Source organism: Sorex fumeus, unplaced genomic scaffold, assembly GCF_029834395.1.
Source record: "Sorex fumeus unplaced genomic scaffold, SorFum_2.1 ptg000007l, whole genome shotgun sequence".
Taxonomy (NCBI): Eukaryota; Metazoa; Chordata; class Mammalia; order Eulipotyphla; family Soricidae; genus Sorex; species Sorex fumeus.
Window position 1 is genome coordinate 15,560,896 of NW_026606064.1, and position 24,785 is coordinate 15,585,680.

Genomic DNA, 24,785 nt, shown 5'->3' on the forward strand with positions numbered 1-24,785 from the left:
GTTAGGAAGGAACTTAGTATGACTAATTTCTCATTAACATCTTTCTTGTAATAATTTTTTTTTCAAAGTGATAGGTAAAAGATTAAGATTTTTGTCTCCTCTATGCTCATTTTCCTATGTCTAGTTACCATTTGGGATACGACCCTGAGGCCTCAGCATCAGTTGATCATCAGTCAATCTGTAGCACTGTAGCACTGTCCTCCCGTTGTTTATGATTTGCTCAAGCGGGCACCAGTAACATCTCCATTGTGAGACTTCTTGTTACTGTTTTTGGCATATTGAATACGCCATGGGTAGCTTGCCAGACTCAGCTGTTCAGGTGGGATACTCTCCTTAGCTTGCCAGGCTCTCTGAGAGATACAGAGGAATCGGATCATTTTATAAAATCAGGTGAACTATTTAGCACCTTCTCAAGGGTTTAGAAAAGTGCTTTGGTAACAGTCAGACATAAAATGTTTGTGCATAAAGTAGAATAAATCATAAAAGGTTGATTGACTGGAGGATAAACTGGGATCCATTCTTGGTGATATCTATGACTTGGTTAGGTGACTGGTCACACAGAACTTTTCTTTGTAAAATCTACAAAAACATCAATGTTATAATGTTGTGCTTTTCTGTTCTGTGTGTCATCTTCAGAGAATGGACATCTGTTCGATGTTTTTTTTTCCTCTTGTCTATGACTGGCTTCTAGTTTTATATTAGTCACACAATGTACAAAACATACTTTAACATTATGGTAGAGAAAAAAGAAAGGGGTGATAAAAAGATCTAAAACCTTTGGAGTACGATATATTTTCTAGTACTTGCTCACTTCTATTATAAAAAGAATAAAGTAGAATAATGGAGTAATGAGTTATTTGGGGAAAGGAAATAGCTATCTTAGACCACATCCCCAAGGAAGATATTTTGGAGCATGTGACATGAGGAAATAAAGAAGCAAATAGAAAAAAAAGAAAGGAAAAAGAAAACCATACAGTTCTTTGGATGAAAGTGGTATTTATTGATATGAGAATTTGTTTGTCACATCAGATCTGTCCTGGTGAAGAGAAATCAGGAAAATAGAATAGCAAATAAAGTGTTCCTGAAAAGAAGTGTTCTTGGTTTGTTGGAGGGATAACCAGGAGTCAGTGAAACCAGTGAGATAAGGAGGAGTGATAGTTATAGCATTGTCATATCAGAGAGTGTCTTTTGTTTGTGGAAAAATATGATCTGATGATCTAATAGAAGGACTTCACTATTATTTAGAAATAAATAGAAGTCATTAAACATTGAGTGGAAATGCATATGATTTGACTTTCATTTTTATATGATCACTCTATTGAATAAGAAAAAAATATCAGGAAGTGCATGAATTAAGTAAGGACACCAGAAGATACTGGACCAGGCTGAAGAATTAACTCACTTCTTTAGAGAAGTGGTTTCCAAATCTGTAGACTATTGCCAGTACACAGAGATTTTCTACTACTCCACACAACACAGTACATCTCGATCATGTAGTAGTTCTATTATAAATGTGACATATAAATATTGAATTATAAATATACATTTTTTCATTACTTCCCCTTAGTAGTCTGAAAATATTTCTCGAATTATCTCCAATTTTCATGTATAAAAGATTTTTAGAAAATGTTGAGAATATATAAATTTGGAGTTAGCAATGAGGTGAGGCAAATGGCAAGGGTTAATATATATGATTTCCAAAATAGATGAAAAAGGAAGTAAAGTTAATAAAGTATAGTGCTAATAGGATTCACAAAAAAACTATAACAAATAAGCAAAATATTTAGTGTGTTTGATGTAATCTACCAAGAGATGACTCTTGGAATGAGGAATGTCCTAGGATAGGAGATTAACATTTGGAGAGGTAAATCAATGGATGAGTAGAGTTGCTATCAGAAAATTCTTTGACAGAGATAAAATTTGCACTGGAACAAGAGTCTTATTTTGGTCATGTTGATTTCCAGTCATCCAAGTAAAAAATCTTGAAAATAATATTCATATCTCTGAGTCTGCATCATTGGTTGTAGTTACAGACTTGGCCATCTTCTGTTTGCAGATGGTGTTTAAAAAACCTTGGAATCATGTAATAGATGAATATAGAGGGGGAAAAAAAGTTCGCGAATTGAGCCCTGGTGCGTTCCAAAGTTTAGTGGCCCCAGATGAAAAGCAGAATATGCAAGGAAGGATAAGCAGGATAAGCAATGAAGGACAACCAATAATAAGATAAGGAAAGAATAGAGAGAGTGATTTTCTAGGATACAAGTGTAGTTATTTCAGCCAAGTATCGCTAAGTGTAGTCTATTTCAGGAAGGAGAGACTGGTCACTTTGACAAATGTTGCTCATTTTTATCTAATATGAGAATGAAAATACACTTCTTGATTTAGTAATGAACTTAAGTTCTCACCCCCCCACCTGTTTTTATGCCTCTAAAAAAGCATGTGTTGTTAACTTGTTCTCACAGTATTATAAATTGTTATGCAATATTATAAAGTGCTATAATTATAAATTGTTATACAGTATTATATCTTGTTTTCACTTTATTATAAATCCCAGGCACCTTAATGTGTATTCCATATTTTTTTCTGAAGAGTAAGTGATGCTTCTTCAAACCATGATATTTGGACACATTTCCTATAAGATGGAGTTATGTTCCTTTGCTAAGTGACAAAAAATCCAAAGATTATTTTTCAAATGCATTTTAATCACATTCAATTTACTTATCTGATGATACTTCTTTACTATTGGTTCATTATTTTGAAGTTTGGTGACTTTTACTCAATTATATTTCTAACAATGCCTTCTAATACAGCAAAAATCTACCTTTGAAATTTACATCATCAGATTATGAGACTTTGTTCTCCTTGACTTCTGTAACAGACCCACATTTCACTCTTCTTCATTGCTGAAGATGTTAACTCCTACCTCTGTGCTATTTCTAATCTTTCTCCTGATAATTTTTGGTTTCTATATCGTCATTACATGTTGCTTACTAATGATATGGGCTTTTTCTCCCTGTGGTTGATTTTCCTCTTTGTATGGCTTGTATCAAATATATATATGTATATATATATATTTAGGCATAAAGATTGATATCTGATGAAAATTGTAATTGAACAGTTTATTATATAATCCTTTGCAAAATGCTACCTCTATATTTTTGTGCCTCTTTATTTCGTGCACTTACTTTATGACCCTCAATCTTATATTCTAATTTTTAACCTGTCAGTGACATGGAAGTGGGAGGAGGGTGAGATGGGGAATGTGGAGGAGGAGGAGGAGGAGGAGGAGGAGAAAAAGGAGGAGAGTTTCTCTATTGTTCATTAGATTTGGGGTGGGCGTGGGGGGTAATCCCAATTGGATTTTTGCAGCAGATGCCTTTGTCAAACTCTTAATATCTCACTTGACTTTAATCATTCAGTATATTCTGTTTAACTGCTGTCTAGTCATTTTTTAAATACATAATCTCATTTGCTTTGAAGAAATGGTTATGATCAAAATACTGGATCTGCGAGAAAACATGACTTGCTTAAGGTCATGCATCCAATAAGTCAGAGGCAAGTAGAGACAACAGATCTTCTGACTCTGAATGCACTTTTTTTATTGACGTTAAATGCTTTGTTCAAAATGGCCAGTGGTTAAAATAGCTGCCTTGGCTTTCTGCCCAGGAATAGTGCTAAAATACAGTGGCGAGTCAATAAATATTGTCACCAATGTTGTCTGTGGTGACGGTTGTGGCAGCAGATCGAGAAATTGCTGAATTGTCCTAATGGATGCTTTTTTTTTTTTTTAGATTGGCAAACAACACATTGCCTGTGTACAGCATAGAGACCACAATGGAGAGCTAGGTGGGTGATGATTTATGCTAAATCCTTCCACAATATGCTGAACACGACAACCGCAGCTAAGTGAAGTGGCTCATTATACACTGTCAAATCCAATCACAGCCACGACTGGCTTTGCTAGCAAGAGCAACTTGTGGATGCCCAGGCACTGAAACCACTACTGAATTTCAGCAAATAGGCTGCGATGTAGCAGAAAAGACATATTCACTGAGTCATATTTGCAAATGTCTCGTATGTTTCTTTTTGCCGGTTTAGAAACAGCCTTCCTGTCCCCAGCTCAGCACTGGAGATGACTCCCCTTGGGGTTCACTTCTCTTGTGAGTGCTTTCCCCTTGGGCCACGTTTTCTGACTTAAAGGTTTTGTAAGGGTGGCTCTGACTCAGGAGCAGTGCTGGAACTGTGGCTCACCTATGGAAATTGTCCTGAAATTCCCTCCCTCCCCCTCCACCAGATTGCCATGCCACACACCAGCCCTTTATCTTTTACCGCAGCACAGAATCAGGTCTGGCATTTCCGCCTACATGAAGATTGGGAGGCAGCGGGGAAGCACATTGGCTTTCTGCTCTCTGATTTATTATTAGGCACATTTTATCTCTGTTGAATTATAATAATCTGGAAGGCAAAATCCTGGATTTATCTATTGCATCCAGTCTCTATGAACCTTAATATTCCCTTTGTAAATATTCATCAAAAGAAATGCATGATTTTTTGAAAAGTTCTGTAATTCACCTTGGATTGGAACTTCATCTTCTTTCATGCCTTCCTCTAGCATAGTGCGTGATACATAATAAGTGAAGCTGTGTAATTGTTTAGTGAAGAAACAAGGGTATGAATGATTCCACCAATCAAATGTTTCCCTGTGGTCCAGTTAAAGGCTCAGCAAACCTTTCCAACCATCAGAGACAGAAAAGTAATGTAATTCCAATCTTTCTTCTTCAGACTACCAGGAATAATGTGCTAAAAAAAAAGTGATTGTTTATTTTGGAAGGAAACAGATAATCCAAAGCTATTTTCTTTATTTTATATTCAGATGTCTATAAAATGAAAAAACACCAGAGACCTATTCATTGCTCACAAATGATCTATGGGGTGATAATGTGCTCGCTTTTCCAGCTGTGCTGCACTTTGGTACTATCCTGGGTTTAATTGAAAATATGCTGTGACCTTGGTTTTGTTCACTGGGCATGGGAGGGTATAATTGGCATGAGGCCTCTGAAGAACTCCCTTTTAGTGAATGTCATTTGGCTAATTTGGGGTTGCCTGTGGGAAATAATGTGTGAAGTCCTGTAGAAACAAGATGCATTTTATTTACATGCAGTTCACGAGAAGCTAATGATTTTTTTTAAAATAATAACTTTTTGTTTTGCCATACCTATTTGTTGAATTCTAAATGCTGTCAGGATGATAATAGTATTGTCCCTAACAGTCTCATGTTTCATCATAATTAAATAAACAGCTTGTGAATTGCAGTCCAAAAAATGTCTGTGTTCCACTCTTAACTTAAGGGGTTTCCATAGAAACCGTGGGCAGCAAGTTTAACTGACATTTATTGGACTTGAGGCGATGTGCAGCATTGATAGCTCTGTGTTTTTCTCTCTGTCACTCTGGATATGTCTCCTCTTTCTTTGACCCTCGCGAGGTTCTCTTCCCCCTTAATCTCCCTCTCCTTTCCCTCCTCCCCTTTCTCTTATTAGCAATGAGGAAGTAATTTGGACTCAGTTAGATTTAACAAATGCAATAATACTAAAATGAGCTCTGATACTTAAGTGTAATTGTGTTATTAGCTGGAAATGTTTTTCTTCAAAAACAAAAGAATTGAGAGTGACTACTTACAGAGCACACACTGGCTGCCTGTTGAAAGTTTGCAGTCGGCATATCATGCTCCACATCCTATCCCCAGCGATAACTAACTTTTCCTGCATTTAATCCACTCATTCCTATGTTTCTCCCGGGTTCTAAATATTCATCTTTTAAATGGAGCACAAAATCAATGTTTGTGGAATCATATTCTGAAAGAAGGAATTTATTTATGAGATGAAAAAACAAATGCACTCCATGTTGTAAATCTACTCTGTGCTTTAAATATGTTTTTCCATTTAAATAAATGGGTCTTTCATTTAGATTGTTTTCAGAAAATTCACTCTCAGGTAATGTCTTGGAAGGAAAATGTAGAAGGAATTGATAGTCGAAGTTCAGGCTCCACTACTGACTGTAAAGCCAGGAGTGTGTCTCTCAGTTGTTTTGTCTTGAATTCCAAAGACAGTATGAATGTAAGTACTTCTAAGAAATGGAGCTTCATTAGAATTAGATATAACGATATAGCCAGGACACAGTGTTAGTGATTTTTTTTACACCCCTTTAGAAATGAGTGAAATGAGTCATCAAATTGACAAGTAAGTCATTTATTTAAAGCTGTATAACTAATACAAAGCACATCTGTACAGTGCCTTGGTTAAAAAGCATGACTTCAGGCAGATATGGAATCAGTCACTAATTGCCTGATTTACAGTAAGTGACTCACTAAGACAATATTTACTCCATTCACTTATAAGGATTAAATTAAATTGTGTACGTAAAACACTCATTACTCTTGCCCCAGAGATGCTCTTCATCTTTTTCCTACTCCCACATTTCTGATTTGTTTGGTTTCAAACTGATCAGTCCAAAATCTATCTAACACTTGCTGTTTAAAACTCTCATAGAATTCATAAATTCTCTCAAGTTACCTTGGTGACAAAGAGAAAATTAAGACTTAATAAAATATCCATATTTTGGTTCATGAAAAAAGGATTTGTCATTGACAAAATATCTGTGCAACGGGAGAGTAGGTAGAGTTTGTACTTAATCTCCTAAGAATTGTTATTTTATTTTATTCATTTTTAAATTTAATTTATTCTTTTGACTGAGGTCCTGTAATTTACAGTGCTCTTATTATGGGTTTCCCATGCACTTAATTCCAACACCACATCATCTTCAGTGGATTCACCTCCCTCTATAAAGAACCCTAATTCCTCTCCCTTTAACCCATCCCTCCAGCTCAATTGTGTTGATTAGTTCTCTGGTGTTGTTTTTGGTCCTTTGTTACTATCTTACTATAAGTCGTTAGGTCCCACATATAAATGGGATCATTCTGCATCTATGGGTTTTATTTTCATGAGAACTGTTAAAACATAGTATATCCTTTATAGATTTCTAATTATTATTTCATTGAAGAAACAGTGGTTTACAAAAAGAAAATATTAATGTTTCACAGGAATAATATTAACACTAGATGGCCATCACCATCCTCCCAACGGAATCCCTTGAATTTTTTCAATCCATTTTCTGCCAACTCTCATCTTGGTAATCTCAGTTCTATGGTCAGAAGCTAAGGCTTGTTTTCACTGGCCTTCATCTTTTCCTGTGTTTTGTTTCTTTACTTTGTACATGTGAATAAGATCATTCAGTATCTGTCTTTATCCTTCTAAAAGTCTTATCATTATTTATTTGGTATACATGATCACAAGTTCTAAGGCTTCACACCAGAAGATTTAGGTTAATTTTTCTAATGAATTTTAAGAGGAAGAAACTTTTGGAGGAAAAGGGGAAAGGAAGTAAGGAGAGGGTAGGTGCAAAGTCTCTAATTTGTAGATCAGTTCTTAGACCATTTTCCCCAGGAGCCAAAAGAAAATGCAAAAATACAGTTCTCAATCCCAGGGACAGGACTGGTATTGATTTTGCACAGTAGTAAGCTTTATTTGAAAAAAAGGTCTGGGATAGTTAGGGAGGAAAATGAAAAAGAATAAAATATTAAGCAGAGATATCGCTGAGCACCTTGTGAATTCAGAAAAGATTATGCAACTAAGACAATGTAATCAGGTATGATCGCTTAAGAAAGTAAAGTCAAATTCAAACACACTTGTACACGCCCACAAACACATGCATTTATGTAGAATTAGTCAAAAAGAACTCTTCTTTAAGTTACAATAATTTTATGGCACCAGGGAGTTTATACTAAGAAATAATGTGAATTCTGCCACTTTTAGTTATTGTATGCTTTTGCTTATCTTATTACTAAAGGATCTACTGTGTGTTGTATTTAAAAGAATCCCTTTAAGATACTTTCTTCACTTTGTGAATAATAGTTTAACACAAACTAAATAAAATAATCCCTAAGGGCAATTAGCCAGACACACCAACATAATGGAACCTCACAATACTGGGAATGCATCTGAATAAGGTATGGGTGCTACAGAAAATCTTCTGAGTTGTGAGACATTCCCCACCCTTGTATATGGCAAATGACACATGATATTGCCCAATGAGTGAAACATAAACCCCTTTTTTTGTTTGTTTTTTAAGATGAAAGTAAATTATAAACAGAATATTCTAATATTTTCCTTCAGGATTCTAATGCATATTTTGGTCAATTTGAAGTTGGATAGAAGGAGTAAGAAAAGGAATCTCTCTGGATTATCTAAAGAGGATCAGTCAACATCTTCTAGTTCAAAGAGAAAGCATTTTAGGCTTAGCAGGGCACATAGTTTACTACAACTACATATTATTATGTTAATGTGAAATCAGCCATGACTTATACTTGTACATGTTAAATATAGTATATATTACTTATAATGATACTATATTTAATGTGTATGAATGTGTTCCAATAAAACTTTATTGACAAAAACAGGTGGTGGATCCAATTTTGCCTATAAGATGTAGTCAACAACTTACCTTAGGAAGTGTCACCTCCTACATCTTCATTCATATTAAACTTTCTGTTCACATGGCAGTTTTTGCCAAAATGAAAGGACAAGGCTCACTATTTTGTTTACATTTTAATGAGTTTCTATTATATCAGTTTTATAGTTGATTTCTTTCATTAATTTAATTTCTAACAAAATCTGTGAATGTATATAGTTTATTTACAGTGGATATTTATTTACAACAAGGGAGTTTGTGATTTTGTTAAGTTTATAACATTAAAAGAACAATAAGTTGGCCATGAAATTTATCAATTAAATCAAAGGAATAAGGGAAATGGGGCAGGATAAAGATGACAGTCATATCCTAATTTACTATTACTTGGTGGATATTTTGTCACACTAATTTTTTGTGTGTGTTTTGGGTCACATCCACCTGTCCTCAGGGCTTACTCCTAGTTTTGTGATCCTGGATCAGTCTTGGAGGGATTCTTGGGACCATATGGTGTGCCAGACATTGAACCTGGGTCAGCCACATGCAAGACAAGTACCCTACACATCAAACTCTCTCTCTCTGGCCCCATCACACTTACTTTTCCTTAAAGTTTTATCTTTCCGTTATTCCTCTGGCACAGGAAAAGTACAGAGTATATTCACTTTAGAGAAAAATGAAATGGTTTGCATTTATGTAGCCCAGCAACCAACATCTATACCATATTTGAATCTGTCATCCTTGTACTATTTTAGTCAGATCATACTCTCTCAAATATATGCTACAGAGAATAAAGATGGGGGAATGGAATACCAAAAATTAATGTTTATTACCAACACATGGGGAAAATGTTAAAGTATCACAGAGTGTTTGGTTCCTTACCTCAGTTTTGTATACTTCTAACTCTTCCCATGTTTATAAATGAGGCATTGCAGACAAATTAATATAAGTAAGTGTCAGGAGTTCTTGATTTGTATATCAAGATGCTAATCGAAGTTTGTTCATATTGGAACTGAGTTCTTGTTTTGAAAGGTTCCATGGTAATGGAGAATAAATGTTTTATTAAAGAATAAATGTTTTATTAACTATGCATAAGAATGGACTTGGTTCCAATATGCATGACTGTGTTTAACATGGCACCTAGCAAAATGAGAAATAAGAAACCGATTTCTAAATGTCCACACTTCTTGTACAATTTCCACTTTTGTGGACATTAAAGGGAAACAAAGAAATCAGTGATTACAATCATCTCCATTATCTGACATGTCATCACCAGGGTTTCCTCATTATGCAATGTTAACAGTGTTGAGGTTACTTGAAACCAGTTCCACTTCCAATTAGGAGGCCATCCCCGCTATCTACATTCTGATTAAATGACGTTGCCTGGAAATCACACAGTCTACTCTGTTTCCTCCCCTTGTTCAGATCTCATAAACACAGACTCAATTAAAGAGAATTTCCTTATCAGTTTTTTTGTGGGTCATTTTGGTGGATTTATTAACCTCCTAAGTCATGCTGAAAACTGGAAGGTAGTGGCTCTGAGATCTTTATTAGAAGTCAGGATTAAATGCACAGAGCTTCCTCTTGGTGTTTTAAATGCTGAAATACACAGGAGTGAGAGCATATAGCATCCTATGTCAGGCCAGGTATCAAGGGAGTGAGTGAAGTATAAAAGGAGATTCATAGGGTAAGGATTACGGAGCATAGAACAGTGATCATGATTTGATATCATCCTATGCTTTTGGTAAAAAAAAATAAGCCTATATTCTCATTATTTCATACCTTGATTACTGAAATAATGAAATTTTCAGGTCGTAGAAAATACTCCCTCTATACACATCCTCTATCAAATTTGATTTTCCATAAATATTCTTCCCATTCCTTATAAGAAGAAAAATGAAGTACTTATCACCACCCCATCTCTTAATAGAGAATCTAAAATATTGTATCTGTATTTTTAAAGTCATAGTTTTACCTGATCTACTTTACCCCACTTGTTTTCATGATACGTTCCTAATAAAAAGTAATTTGTGCCACTTTCTGCTCTGTTCATGTCCAACGATATATATTTTCAACTACCACGTACATTTTTGTATTCTTTCTCATTTGTTTTTCTTCTCCTATCTCCCTACCATTTCATTCCCTTCCCTATTCCCCCATCCTATTTCTCTGTCCTTCAACCCCAAATACTATGAGCTCCTAAATTACATTGCACCTTTGTTCTGAAGTCCTTTCCTTTTTTATATTACAGTTTCTTATTTACTCAGTCATAAATTATACTTTAGTGAGATGCATACTAATATTTACTTGGCTTTAAGTGACATTTAGTAGACACTTAACAAATATAGTTGAATAATAAATGTTTCTGTTTTTCCTCTCTTAGAATGCTTTTTTAAATCTGTATAACCTCCTAAATCCACACCACAGAGTCTTTACTAACTCTACTCATTCTCCTCAGATACTAATTTAATTATAATTACCTACTCAATTGCTCAGTATAGTAGTATAAAACTTTAGTTCACCTTATGACTCTATTTTTTTAAATTTTAATTTATTATTTATTTATTGAATCGCTGTGGGAAAAGTTACAAAGCTTTCAGGTTTAGGTCTCGGTCAAGCAAATATCAATCATATTTCCCTTTACCAATACTTATTTTTCACCACGAAGAACCCCAATAACCCCCCCCCCCCATGTCTGTGGGGCAGATGAATTCTAGTTAACACTCTGTCTGCTTTGGCTAGCTTCATTGTTTTGATAAAAGTTGCACCATTATTATTTAGACTTTACACCGCCCCCCCCCCCCCCCCAATCAGCCATGCTGAAAAAGCATTGTGAAATGATTTGCTTTCTACAGCTGGGTTCAAGAATTAAATGATGTCGTGCGGCCGCTATTGCAGCCGTGCAGTTTTGGATTTCTGCTATTTTATTTATTAACCCTGGAAGTATTTCTACTGAGAGTCAGATAATTAAGAGATTGGTTTTTGTGCTTCTGGGGCCATGGCCGTGCCGGAGAGCTGCTCTTGGGGGGCAACTGGTGACCTCGGTAGGGCGTGAAGGATGGACTGGAACACCCCCCCCCCCCCCCCGTCCCATGAGTTATCCATTGCGCCCCCACCCCCGGCTCAGACCTGCTCTCTACAAGGCTTCCATGCGGCCACCATCTTTCTTTCCAAAGAGGAGAGGGCGAATGGGGCAACACCCTTTCCCCTCCGGGCAGGCAAGATGGCGCGGATTAATGCATAGTCCGTTCGCTTTTCTGCTCCAAGCTGCTGGTTTTCTGTATTAAGTCCTTGTGCTTCTGGGGCCGTGGCCGTGCCGGAGAGCCATGACTCTATTTTTAAATATTAGACTGATGTCATTCAGCACAATATTCCAAATATTTGATAATGGGAAATTTCTGAATGGAGGGAATTCCCTTGTAAATAAAGTAGATAGAAGTTTGGGGAACACACTTATAATAATGTATATTTAGAACTGAAACATCCTTGAGATTCTCTTTCTAGCATTTTAATATGAAAGAATTCAGAATTTCAGATACTTTACAATTTAGAGGATATGTATATATATATATATATATGATACACACATAATTATGTATCTATTTATATCTACTTGTGTATGTATATGACTACAGTTTAGGAAATAGGTACATTTTACTCAAACCAAAAAAAAAAACAGAATAAAATATATGGTAAAATTTTGGAAGATGGTTTTAAGGTCTGAATGGCTCTTTAAATGATTTATTCTCTTCAGATTCCCTAGCATGACCAGTTAAATTATACTATTTATTACAAAAATCCACATGCCCTTTGTATAATATTGTTGTTTGTCCTTTTCTGAACATATAGAAGCAATGACAAGTTGAGACAAGGTATGTTCTGAATACTAATAGGTAATTGTTGGGAAATAGCCATCAACTTCTCTTACCCTGCCCTAAAATTCATTGAATGATGAGAGCAGTAACACAAACTTCACTAGCAACCTTTTTTTTTTTTTTGCTCACCTTGCCAAGGACTTGTGTAAAAATTACTTGTTTGACTTTCAAAAGACATGTTAGTTTCTTGCTGTAATATTAGTCTGCACAAAAAAAATACATCAAACTATAGGTGGTAATATAAATGCAGATAGAAAAATAAAATAATTATCAGTTGCCTCCATGAACTGACAAAATAATTCCATGAGGAGAAAAGTGATTTTCCAGATTTTTCTCTAAATTATTTGGAGTTGCTCAGTTTCTTTCACTGGCTTTGTTTTTTTTTTTGTTCCATTTTTTTTTTGCTTTTTTTGAAAAACAAAGTTCAGAGAGGAAATGTCCTGAAGAGCTAAAGTCCATATCTACTTTCTCCAATGTAATTTCATCTACAATTAGATTTCAAGGGAGAAAGGAGTAAAGATATTATTACTGGGATTTTGGTTGCTTTATTTTTAAGAAAGTACTGTGTTTTTACTTATTTATATTATACTTTTTATGTTTCTTTAACATTAATGCACATGATATTTCCTCATTTGATGTTATCCTGATTACACAGGATATTGTAAAAGACAGATAAATTAAGATTTAAATTCACTATCTCAGTATATTCAATTTTCCTTGAGTAAGTATGGTGAAATGAAAATTCTGGGCAATGAAGTTCCTATTTTTCTTCTGTTTAGGAAACCCAATGACCTCTTTTTGTCACTTTATATTCTATTTCTTAAATTGACACAAATTCTTAAAAGAAATGATATGAAGTGACAAATTGTCACCTGGATACTAGAATTTAAGGTGTGTGGCCAGAAATATTGTCACTGAGGAAGACTGTATTTCAAGATCTTTCCCATTTGTATTAAATAATTTACTAAAGAACTGAATAAAATTTTCATTTTCTTACACTCATTTTATTATACTTTGTTTTTAATAGCTCATCATGAGGAGATTAGACTTACTAAACACATAAGAAATGGATATTTGAACAGAATACCAATTTGCTAAATTATTGCATGGACTAAAACAGACCCTTTTAGTACTTCAATCTGTCACATCTTTTCATGTAGAACTTGAACTTTTGGGGAGTCATATATCTCTTTTCTAAAGTGATGTATAATCTTCCTATAAAAACACAATCACATTTAAAAAAATTTGCATATAATTTCAAGAGATTTGCAAATGGCTTAAAATCCATTCATAAATTTCACTGAAGCCCATGAATTGAACTATGCATTTTCATGGGAAAACAAATTGCAATTAAATAAGATGGTTGATGAGACAGCAAACTAGGAAAACTTAATTGTATGATTTAAATTGCTTTAGCATCAGATTATAATAGTCTGATATATCAATCATTCTCTATAATTGGACTTCAGCTGTCACCAGGTCTAGACAGATAACAATACCAATAAAAACAACAAGGAATAACCATACAATACTGTGTACCAGAAATTGTTACACCTCCTTTTTAAAGTATTATATATCTTCTTAATCTGAACTCTGAGTGATTTTATAGATGTCTACCACACAAATTTGTATCCCTGTTTTTAAAAGAGTCTCATGTTCTATTTATGCTGCTATGAGCCATCTATAGAGGCTTAATAATGCAAGCACTTGGCAATGTTCAATTGTCAACATTTCCTTGAGCTCATTAATCCTTCCATCCTTCTTTTTCCAGCCTTTATGTAATTTTCTTGATTAACCTATATTTTATATATACAATATACATGATATAATGAATATGAAATTTCATATTGCTAGTAGAGATGGATTTTTTAGTTCAATCTAATTTTTTCAATTACCAATTACATGCTGATCTTATTTTTTTATAATAATCTTCATAGCTTTATTTATGGCTTTGTTTATTGGGGGAGAAGCAAAATTAGTAATTGTGTCTCCCCCTAACCGTTTATTCTAGGGTACATATCATTTTATTTTTTTTAATTTTATGTACAGGTATTTGTCAATGGACGTTAAAATATTATCTGTATTATCTATTTTGGTAAATTTTAACTTTTCCTAAATTTTCACTGAATCTTTACTCTGAATTAAATGTGCAATAACTTTAGCAAAGTAATTTAGGGAATATTTACTGACTATTTTGTTCTAGTTTTAAGAAGTTTAAGATTGAACAGATTGAATACAGTCACAATTGTTTAGATTCTAACAAATCTGATAACTGCTTCATGGGGAAAGGCTGGATTAATACTGCCAATAAGACTAAGGAAGTTCTAGTAGAAATGATCGTAGTAAATGTGATTCTCATGTTGAAATCTATTTTGGAAGCAAAAGCAGGTTAATATATTCCAGACCATGGGAAAACAGGAGGAAGATTCTGAAGAGATAATGTAGGGGGAAGTAAAATTTTAGAACTAGACATAATCTGTGATATAGAGTATGATTGAGAATATTGGGAGATAAAATGAAAGTAGTATATACTTCAGTTTGGAGTGTTATGTCTCAAACAAAGGCAGTTGATATCAAAAGGACAAAATTACACTCCCTGCCCTGCACCCTTGGGGTCACTTAATAAGGTCTGAACAATGTAGATTGTTACAATTAGAGTTGCTACTGTCATTTAGTGGCAAGAGACAGTACAAGATTTAGTCTTCTTCTGTAAATACTGGGGAGATTTTCATTAAAGTTGCTCCCCTGGAAAAGTGCAAAAAGAGCAGGTCAACATTGGAGATAAGGAACAGCATGTTTTAATCATTTGGTGGCCCCTGACCCTTAGAAGGAAACGATAAGTTTTTGTACAATTATAGAACCCTTTATTTAAAATATTAGTGCAAAGGTAAAGAAAGGTATTATTAGAAATGGTCATATTTCTCATCATTGGAACAATCTGATTTTATTCCCAGAAAAATGAGTGTTAAGTATTTTATATGGAGTTTGAACTTTTAGTTTTCTTAGTATGATTATGCATTTAAAAAAACTCAACACAGCAAGCAGTTCTCATAATAACATAAACATAGCCATAAATCCCCCCAAAACCCACCCTTCAATATGAAAACAAGCCAGTTATCTATATTTTATATCTTCATAAATAATCCAATTTCAAAAGTGGATTTGATCAAAGGAATTAACAAACTGCCAGAAATCTTATGCTAGGTATGGTTATATTTTCTGCATTATGTGAGGACAAACAAGCAGGAAAAACAAATTAATTTCATTTTTACCCTTGTGGTATCTTTGGATATCATTTTGGTTTCTGATTTTCTAATATGAATAGATTTGTCTCTGTTTCTCAAACAAAGTCAGATGCTATACACCTTTTCCAATATCTCCCTCTTCTTTTTGTACTTCCTATTATCACAGAACATTAGGAATATTTTTTCATACCATGGATTTTCTAATTAATAGTTTGTATGAGTTCCAGACCAGGAATGCGATGATTATGCAGTGAGCTCATCAAACGGGATTTAAAGATAATTAGGCTTTCAGCCTATGAGGATTTTCATTTTCTGTTCTAAATGATCTACATCAACGGAGATACCAATAAATCAAGTCAAGCCATCCTAACTCTGATGTACATGTAGGTGCTATGAGAAGAAATAAATCATGGAAACAGCATCTGCATCCCTCTAGAAGGAATTTTTAAGGCAATCCTGTTATTTTAGGCACATACAGCAGAGGGCATTGTTTGGTCAGACTTAGAATAGGGCTGCTATAGTATCTTACTGTGTGTGAATAACCAGAAATAGGAAAGTTCCCCCATTCTAATCCCTTTCCAACCTTTAATCACTCCCCTGGCCCCACCACCACCACCTGAAAAAATAAATGAAAGCAAGGAGAAAATGAAATTATTTCTAATCATTTTGCTTTCCCCAAGTTTTCTTTCTAAGAATCATCTCTATGAAAGCAACTCAAACCTGGACTTGTCTTCCAAATATTTTAGAAACTGATGAGTTTCCTAATGAGTTAAAGTTTACACGATATTAAGGAAAATGAATGAACATTACTTATTGTTATTTTGTAAACGTAGTTACCTATACACCACTCTTTCTGCTTAAACACCTATAATTCATTCATCCATACATTAAACAAATGTAGGACTGCTAATTTTCTAGGAAAATAAAATTGAAACATGTCTACTGCATGGAATGTAACGTTGCATTGTGACCAAACGAGCTACCCAGATAATGCCTAACTATATAGGAAAATGATCAAATCATACTACAATGAAGATTAAATACTGATTCTATTTTACTAATCATGTGATAAAACTGAATTTTCTGATAAAGAAATTAATACTTAAAAGAATTCTTAATGAGCAAAAACAGCCACCATGAAAATGCCAAAGAATGCTTGCAGTGAGCAGAGCAAACCCTAGGGACTCAGGTTCAGGATGGAGACACGGGCAGTTTTAGAGGAGAGAAGTTAGGCAGATGTAGCAGAGAGAAGGGAGGCATGGCAGAAGGTGGAAATGAAAGCAGGTTCACATCATGTGTTGGTAGCTAAGAAAGTTTGCATTTTATTATCAAATTATAAAAAAAAAAAACAGGAGCGAAAGGATAGTTCAAAGATCTAGCTCGCGTGCTCTTTTAGGGCATATTCCTTTTCCGGAGTGACAGTCTATAGGGCAGGTCTGACAGCAACCCTTGGGCAGTGCCCCAGGAGTGACCTTTGAGTACAACCAGGTATGGCCCTCAAGCAATAAAAAAATATGGAGATAATAGGATCATTACAATAAAAAATTGACATCAACTTATTCATATATATATTTTAAATCTTTCTGTTTAAAGAATTGATGGTGGCAAGACAGTTGTGAAAGGAGAGAGAATGATAAGTGGATATTTTTGTGAACCAAATTAGAAAGAAACGTGGACAGAAAGTAAATTGATTCAGTTATATTCAAGTCGTCTAGTCAGATGAGCAGTTTCATGCTAGATATAAATCAGATAATTAGAAATCAAGAAAGATCCTTTTCTTTTCCATTGAACACCTTGTGTGTGGTAGTAGCAATTTTGGAGGTGTGGGAGCAAGTCCAGGGATTGGCCTTCAGTTGATGTTACACTATTGAATTCTCCAGCCCATCACAGTCATCATCATTCAGCTCAGAGAAGGCCGATTTACCAGAGATTGAATAGCCAGCAATACCTGGCCAACCCTCCACTGCTTCTAACTTTGTTCTAAATTTGATTTTGATTCTACTAGGTTTTGCTAAAATAGATTGGGAGGTCATTCTATACTTCGGCACTAATCCAAGCTGGAAAGAGCAGTATGCCATCAAGGAACCTGAACAGAATGCATTTAGTAGTCCTTGGTGTGTAATTTACAGTGTGGACTTAAACAGCATTTCCTGACTTGCATATCAAAGTTTCCAAAATGAAACCTCACTTGCTCTGTATACAATGATGTATATTTTTTAATGTGGCCACATGCAGAAGCTAATTTTGCCTTCACTGGTACTTCATGCTCTACAGGATTTCAACAAGGACTGATTAATTTGAACAGATACAAGTCAGATAATCAGATAGAAGAGCAATTCCATTCAGCTCTAAAGAAATGCAAGGGATGTCAAGAATCAAAAGCATCTGACTTTTCTAGCAAGACCATCTCTTTCCACTTTTTTTCAATTTTTTGTTTTTGTTTTTGTTTTGGGAACCATAGGGTGCTTAGGGCTTGCTCCTGACTCTATGCTCAGGCACTTCGGGGGTCTCAGGGGACTATATGAGGTGATGAGAACAAATCCAAACCTTTTTCATAGGCATAAAGTGCCCCATCCGTTGTGCCAATTAGCCTATATATATATTTAGTTTCTTTTCCCATTGTTTTAAAAATTAATTTGTGGTTCTATTCTTGTACATTTTCCTTTCATAGGCATGTAGTAATCCATCAGTTATACCAGTTTACTTATCAAATTAGGCTCATTCCCCATTATTTATCTAATTACTTGGTGCTCTTATTCTTTTTCATTTTTTGACAATTCTATTTCCTCTCCATGACCCCCCTTTGTCAGCACATAAGTTTGTCTTCTTAATCACATCAAATTGAAAACTTCTTAAAACTTTCTCTTTTTGTCTGTGTCTACATTGATTTCTAATAATATTTTATGGAAATTAAATATTAATTATTTGTATTAATACCTAGATAATTACATGTGCACACTGCATTTTTTTTACTTATTCGCTTAGTTATTTTTTGTTTTGGAAGCATGCATGGTGGTGCTGAGGACTTAGTCCTGGTTTTGCACTTAGTAATCACTCCTCATGGTGCTCTGGGGATCTTATTAGGTGCTGCTCATGAAATCAAGGCGATACTGCCTGACATACTATCTCTTCATGAACAGCTTATATTTTTGTTATTTTATTTTATTATTTTTTTTAATTTTAATGAATCACTGTGAAATACAGTTACAGACTTACAAACTTGCATTATTACATTTTGGTCATACAATGCTCAGGTACCCATCCCTCCACCCGTGCCCATCCTCTACCATCAATGTTCCCAGTATCCCTCCCACCACCAACCCCTGCCTCTGTGGCAGGCACATTTCTCCCTTCTCTCTCTTTCCTTCTGGAGAACACCTTATTTTTGATATGCATCTTGCCTTTGTATTAAAGCTCCAAAAAGATTGTGAAATTAAAGTATGTCTGAAACAATTTAGTGGGTTTTTTTTTTTTTTGCTTTTTGGGTCACACCCAGCAATGCACAGGGGTCACTTCTGGCTCTGTGCTCAGGAATTACCCCTGGCGGTGCTCAGGGGACCATGTGGGATGCTGGGAATCGAACCTGGGTCGGCCGCGTGCAAGGCAAATGCCCTACCCGCTGTGCTATCGCTCCAGCCCCGGTGTTTTTTTTAAATAACTATTTTTATTTGTTTGATTTTGTTTATTTCACCCATACCAAGCTGTGCTCAGGTTTACTCTTGGCTCTGGGCTCAGGGTTTATTCCTGGCTCACCCAGAGGACTGTATGGGTACTCAGGATTGTCTGCATGTACCCTGGGTTGTCTGCATGCAAGGCAAATGCCCTACCTGCTGTACTATCACTCTGGCCCTTAATAACTATTGTTATACACTCCAGAATCTAGCAATGCGGTAGACCATTATTTTAGCTTTAAAAAAAAGTGTTCTATTTTGTCTCTTTATTCAATGACATTATCATCACCTCTAAGTTTAAATACGCATGATCTTTTACTATATATTGGATTTGTCTTTGCAAAAAATGAAAATATTATCAATCTAGTTTTATTTTTCTTTTTAAACTGAAGTTTCTTAAAATTATAAATTGGGGGGAAGCAGAAATGACAATATAATGGGCCTCTTGCCTTTCATGAGGCAGGTCAAGTACTATCACCAGCACTTCATGCTTCCCTCTATCCCTTGGCAGGGTCCCCAGCCCAGCCAGGAATGTTCACTGAGCACAGAACAAGAGTAAACCCTGAGAACCATTGGATGTGGCCCCAAAACAAAAAAAAAATCATAACATTTTTCTAGAAATGTTGCAGTATTAGTGTTAAGCTAAAATGCTGCCAATTGTCAGATTGAGTCCTGTGTTACAGGTTCTATCATTTGCATTGTATTTGCCTAGAGGTTCAGTTCTGGGCATAGTTCCAAAAGTTTTCTTTTCTCTGAAAATATGCAGAACTGCATTCTCTGTGTAAAGGTTTAAGAGTGCTCAATGGATTTCCACAATTGGATATCAGACAGGAAAACTGTGAATTGTATGTCAGGAAATATTTGTAAAGTATTTTTGATTTGGAAGGGTGAGCTACCTTTAATCCTGGTGTTATTTAATGCCTTGTTTTACTTTAACAGTGTATTGTGAAATTCTTAAAATTTAAAGCTATCCAGAGATAATACTCTAATAGAAATTCTGTCCAATATGATAAGGATTAACCTCAGTTTCTTTCGTATGGGCAAGTCATGTTGTGTCAGCCTTGGTAGGTCTCATTTTACTCAAATTATACAGTAAAGGTAAAGGCCCTCCCGTTGATCGTCGATTTGCTCGAGCGGGCCCAGTAACGTCTCCACTGGAGACTTTGTTGTTACTGTGTCTGGCATATCCAATACTCTCGGTAGCTTGCCGGGCTCTCCGAAAATTATACAGTGTATTTTATATTAAATAATTTCTTATTTGTATTATAAAGAAATCTGTGTTTTCTGGTGTAATGTTTGCCTTGTCTTTGCATTGGTCAGAGAGAAAAAAGAGAGGAAGGAGAGAGGGAATGAAGAGAATGACACTATTATGATGTATTTAACTGTAAAACAAAACAAAAAAACCCCTTATTGCTTTACACAGTGAGATAATAAAGACAGTTGCAGAACTCATTTATTTACCTGTTTGTTATAGCAGAAATAGAATTCATCTTTTTCTCCACTTTTCCTTTCTTGGTGTATCAGCTTTATTCTCTTACTATCTCTTCACTTGACCACAAGATGGCTACAGCAACTCTAGATATTTTATCCTGACAACAATATTCAGAGACAATGAAAAACTGCTTTTCTACTTGTTTTTTCTCCTCTTGAGTGAAAAGTAATCCATTCAGGATCCCTAACACTGACTTCTCCTCACATGTCATTGGTCAAATTGTACCCCATATCCAGATCTAATCACTCAGATATTATGCAAGATACCTCCAATGTTTGTTTAGAGAACAGCCCAGAAAATATGGTCCACAAGTTGATATATCACACATAGAATCCCCTGTGTGTTTGTAATCAGAAAGGACTGACGCCGATGCCCCTTAGAGGGTTGTCCATTGAGAAATAGGGAAAAGATTAGAAAAATAGCTTTATTTAACAAAAAACTGGCAGTGTAGATGATCACTGATTCACATACTAGAGAACCATCTTGCCAGCAAAGTAAAGGTAAAGGTAAAGGTAAAGGTAAAGGTAAAGGTAAAGGTAAAGGTAAAGGTAAAGGCCCTCCCGTTGATTGTCGATTTGCTCCAGCGGGCCCAGTAACGTCTCCATTGGAGACTTTGTTGTTACTGTGTTTGGCATATCGAATACTCTCGGTAGCTTGCCAGGCTCTCCGAGAGGGGCGGAGAAATCGAACTCGGGTCGGCCAGCGGAGTAATGATTTTTTTTAGTAGGAAAAGGATGTGGAAGTCATTTTTGGAATGAGTGTTTGCAGAATGGATGGCAGAGTGAGTAGTTAACAAAGTCCTTTGTGGGTGGTTCTCTAGGTATACACTCAATCTGTATCTACAAATCTAAACAAAGGTTTCTGGTTAAGGATTCATTGGCTCATTATCTTTATACTTCTTTCAGTTTCTTCCTTCCTTCCTTCCTTCCTTCCTTCCTTCCTTCCTTCCTTCCTTCCTTCTTTTTCTTCTTTCTTTCTCATTTTTGGGTCATACCCGCAGTGCTGAGGGCTCAGCACTCAGGGATGACTTCTGGTATCCTTGGGGAGTCATGTGGGGTATTAGGAATCAGACTTCAGCCATATGCAAGGGAGGAGAACCACCTGCTGTATTATGTCTCTTCATCCATCATTATCTTCAAAGAAATTAAGGGATATCCTTCTCAGAAAGTTTGCTGATTTTTAAAATTTGAATTCACTCTTAATTTTTTAGATTGATTTTAGGTTAAGAATAATTTTCAATTTTTAAATAACTAAAGCATTCAAATATAATATTTTGAGGTATGTTAACATGATATGAAATTTAATTTTCAGTGCCCATAAATCTTTTAACGAGAATACAGCCATGCCCATTTATGTTTCTTTTGTTTGTGACTATTCTATATAAGGACAGAACTGAGTACTTGAAAGAAATGAACATGTAACCTGTAAATACCAAAACATATCTTATCTGACCCTTCTCATAAAATGTTTGCTCAGTTCTAGCTTAAACTGAAGTCTGTTCACATATAAGTATTGGGACTCTCTCAAAGTAAATGATACAGATTCTGCTGTTTGTGATTTTTAAAAAATAATATTTAGGGTGGGATTGAATGTTTCTGAACAAAATTTCTTGAGAAAGAATATGTGAATAACATATCGAGCAGTTATAGAGCCAATGTGGAGAGAAAGGGAAAGAAGGAAAGAGAGGAAAATAGATAGATTGAGTTTGATTCATTTTAAATGAATCATTAGACTTGTAAAAAAGTTGTTAAAAAGCTGAGTCACAAAATACCACATGTATATATACATTATATATCATATATATTACATATATGATATTAATAAGAGAGATGAGTTTATTATTACTCTGTTAAGAGTAAATAACTCCACCTGGGGGATAACTGTGAATGAAGATCAGCTATGTTTCATTGGGAATTGGAAATTGAACTTTAGGATAATATTTCAGCATGGGTACTTGGTTAGAAGAAAGGGTCACAATGCAATAATAATACAGATGGTGAAATCAGTAAAATGAGGTGAGAGATGCAAAGACTCTTAGAGCATGGATCATCTGTTTCTGTGAAAGAGTTTTTTCATAGCTGGGCAAATCTCTATAAGGAATATGAAGGCATTTCCTTTGGTTGAAGAGTCCCTGCATAGGATAGGGACCACTAACAGACACAGCGGACTATGACTTGTTTCTATTACTTTCATGTCTCAGTTTCTGGACTAAGTGTGACATGAAAAATTTTGGTTTCCACTAGCACAGCGGGTAGGGCGTTCGCCTTACAAGCGGCCAACATGGCCGACCCGAGTTCGATTCCTCCGCCCCTCTCGGGGAGCCCGGCAAGCTACCGAGAGTATTCGATATGCCAGACACAGTAACAACAAAGTCTCCAATGGAGACGTTACTGGGCCCGCTCGAGCAAATCGACGATCAACGGGAGGGCCTTTACTTTTTACTTTTACTGTTTAAGAATATGACACCAACCTCATGGATGTGCATGTCAATATCTATTGACTAGTGGAGAAAGTTGAGTACTTGTTTTTAACTAAAAGTATCTTTCACCCACCTCACTTCTAAATGAATTCTAGTGTGTAAAAACAAATATTGCTAGTTTTGTGCTATGCTCTCTAAAGTTCTCCATTGAGAACTCCTACACACTGTTCCTTCTGTGTTTCTCAAGACTATAAAGCATGAGTAGGGAGAGAAGAGAGGTCTGTTGACCAAGTCAGTATATCCTCTGACACAAAGCTGAGAGCATCATAATTTAATCCAACCTACACAGATCCATTTGTAAATAAATGCTGTCAGATGACATTGTATGTATAGTGCATACCTTTAAATTGATTTCCTTTCGATGTGGTCATCAAAGCATTGTATGAATGAGATGTTAAAACATGACTTACTTTGCAAAGTAGCATAATTTAGATTCTAAAGTAGAAAGTCTTTTGTTGATAGTAGTTTATTCAATTCAGTGCATATACTAACCATTATCTGCCATACGTTATAAATTAGCTTTGAACTGGCTATAATTCATAAATCATAACTTATGACTTATTTATGGGAAATCTCATTAATTGCAATAGCAGGAAGACCTTGAATTTAGCACGAAGTCGAAAATAAAACCATCTGGGGATTGATAAAGAGGAGACACATTTACTCTACGATTCATAGTACTGTATCCTGCTTGCATATGTTTTACTATAAATAACATGTTTCTAATCATACCAGTTTATCTTTATTATACATTTGAATAATAGATATTGTTCTTACACCAATTTTATTTTCTTGTTTAATAGGAAAGATTAAGTTTTCTAACACATCACTCATATATCTAAGCAATATAAAATATCTAATAGTTATTATATTATTTACACATAATTTTAACAAAAACATTTTGAAAAGATGTTTGGATTTTATTTTTAGAGATGGGGAAAGTGAGTCATAAAGCAGCAAAATAATTCTCTGAAATGTAAGGTCTTGGAGGTTGAAGCAGGCAGAAGAGCCCAAGAAGTCATTCCCACTTCTCCCTTAATAGCTGGAAATGACTGCCTTCACTGTTTCATTAAAGGCTCTCTCTAGTTTCCCTGAAATAATGAGGGCAGGAAGCCAATCATCTGAGTATGAGAATCTTAAAAGAATCCCCTAAGAGAGATTTTTATGCACAGGGCTTCAGATAGTTTGGTTTGATGTGAGTCAAGAGTTTGAGAGCAAATCCTACGCATTGACTTGACTTATGAAGGACCAATGTCTCCCAAATCAGCAAGGCCAAGAATATAGAAACATCAGAAAATGAAAAGGCATGGTGAATATATCCATACATATCACTATAGTTACACAAAGAACTATACTTAGATATGAACTATTTTTTTACTCTTTTTTTCAAGTCTTTGTGTTTGTTTTGTGGTTATACCTGTTTAATTGCCAATGTGTGTGTGTGTGTGTGTGTGTGTGTGTGTGTGTGTGTGTGTCTGGGGAGTTCAAAGCATCAAGCCTTGGGTT

General features: G+C 35.2%; 1 protein-coding gene across 8 annotated transcripts in view; it reads left to right on the forward strand.

Annotated features, from left to right (window-relative positions):
* Positions 1–24,785, forward strand: part of LRRC4C (leucine rich repeat containing 4C) — a 1,436,015-nt gene that overhangs the window by 1,402,765 nt on the left and 8,465 nt on the right. For 5 of the 8 annotated variants that reach the window (XM_056132091.1, XM_056132083.1, XM_056132105.1 and 2 more), the window contains one exon: positions 3,792–3,846. The exons of the other annotated variants lie outside the window; for them this stretch is intronic. The gene's annotated coding sequence lies outside the window, so the exon portion shown is untranslated. The remainder of the gene's footprint in view (positions 1–3,791; positions 3,847–24,785) is intronic. 8 annotated transcript variants of the gene reach the window in all.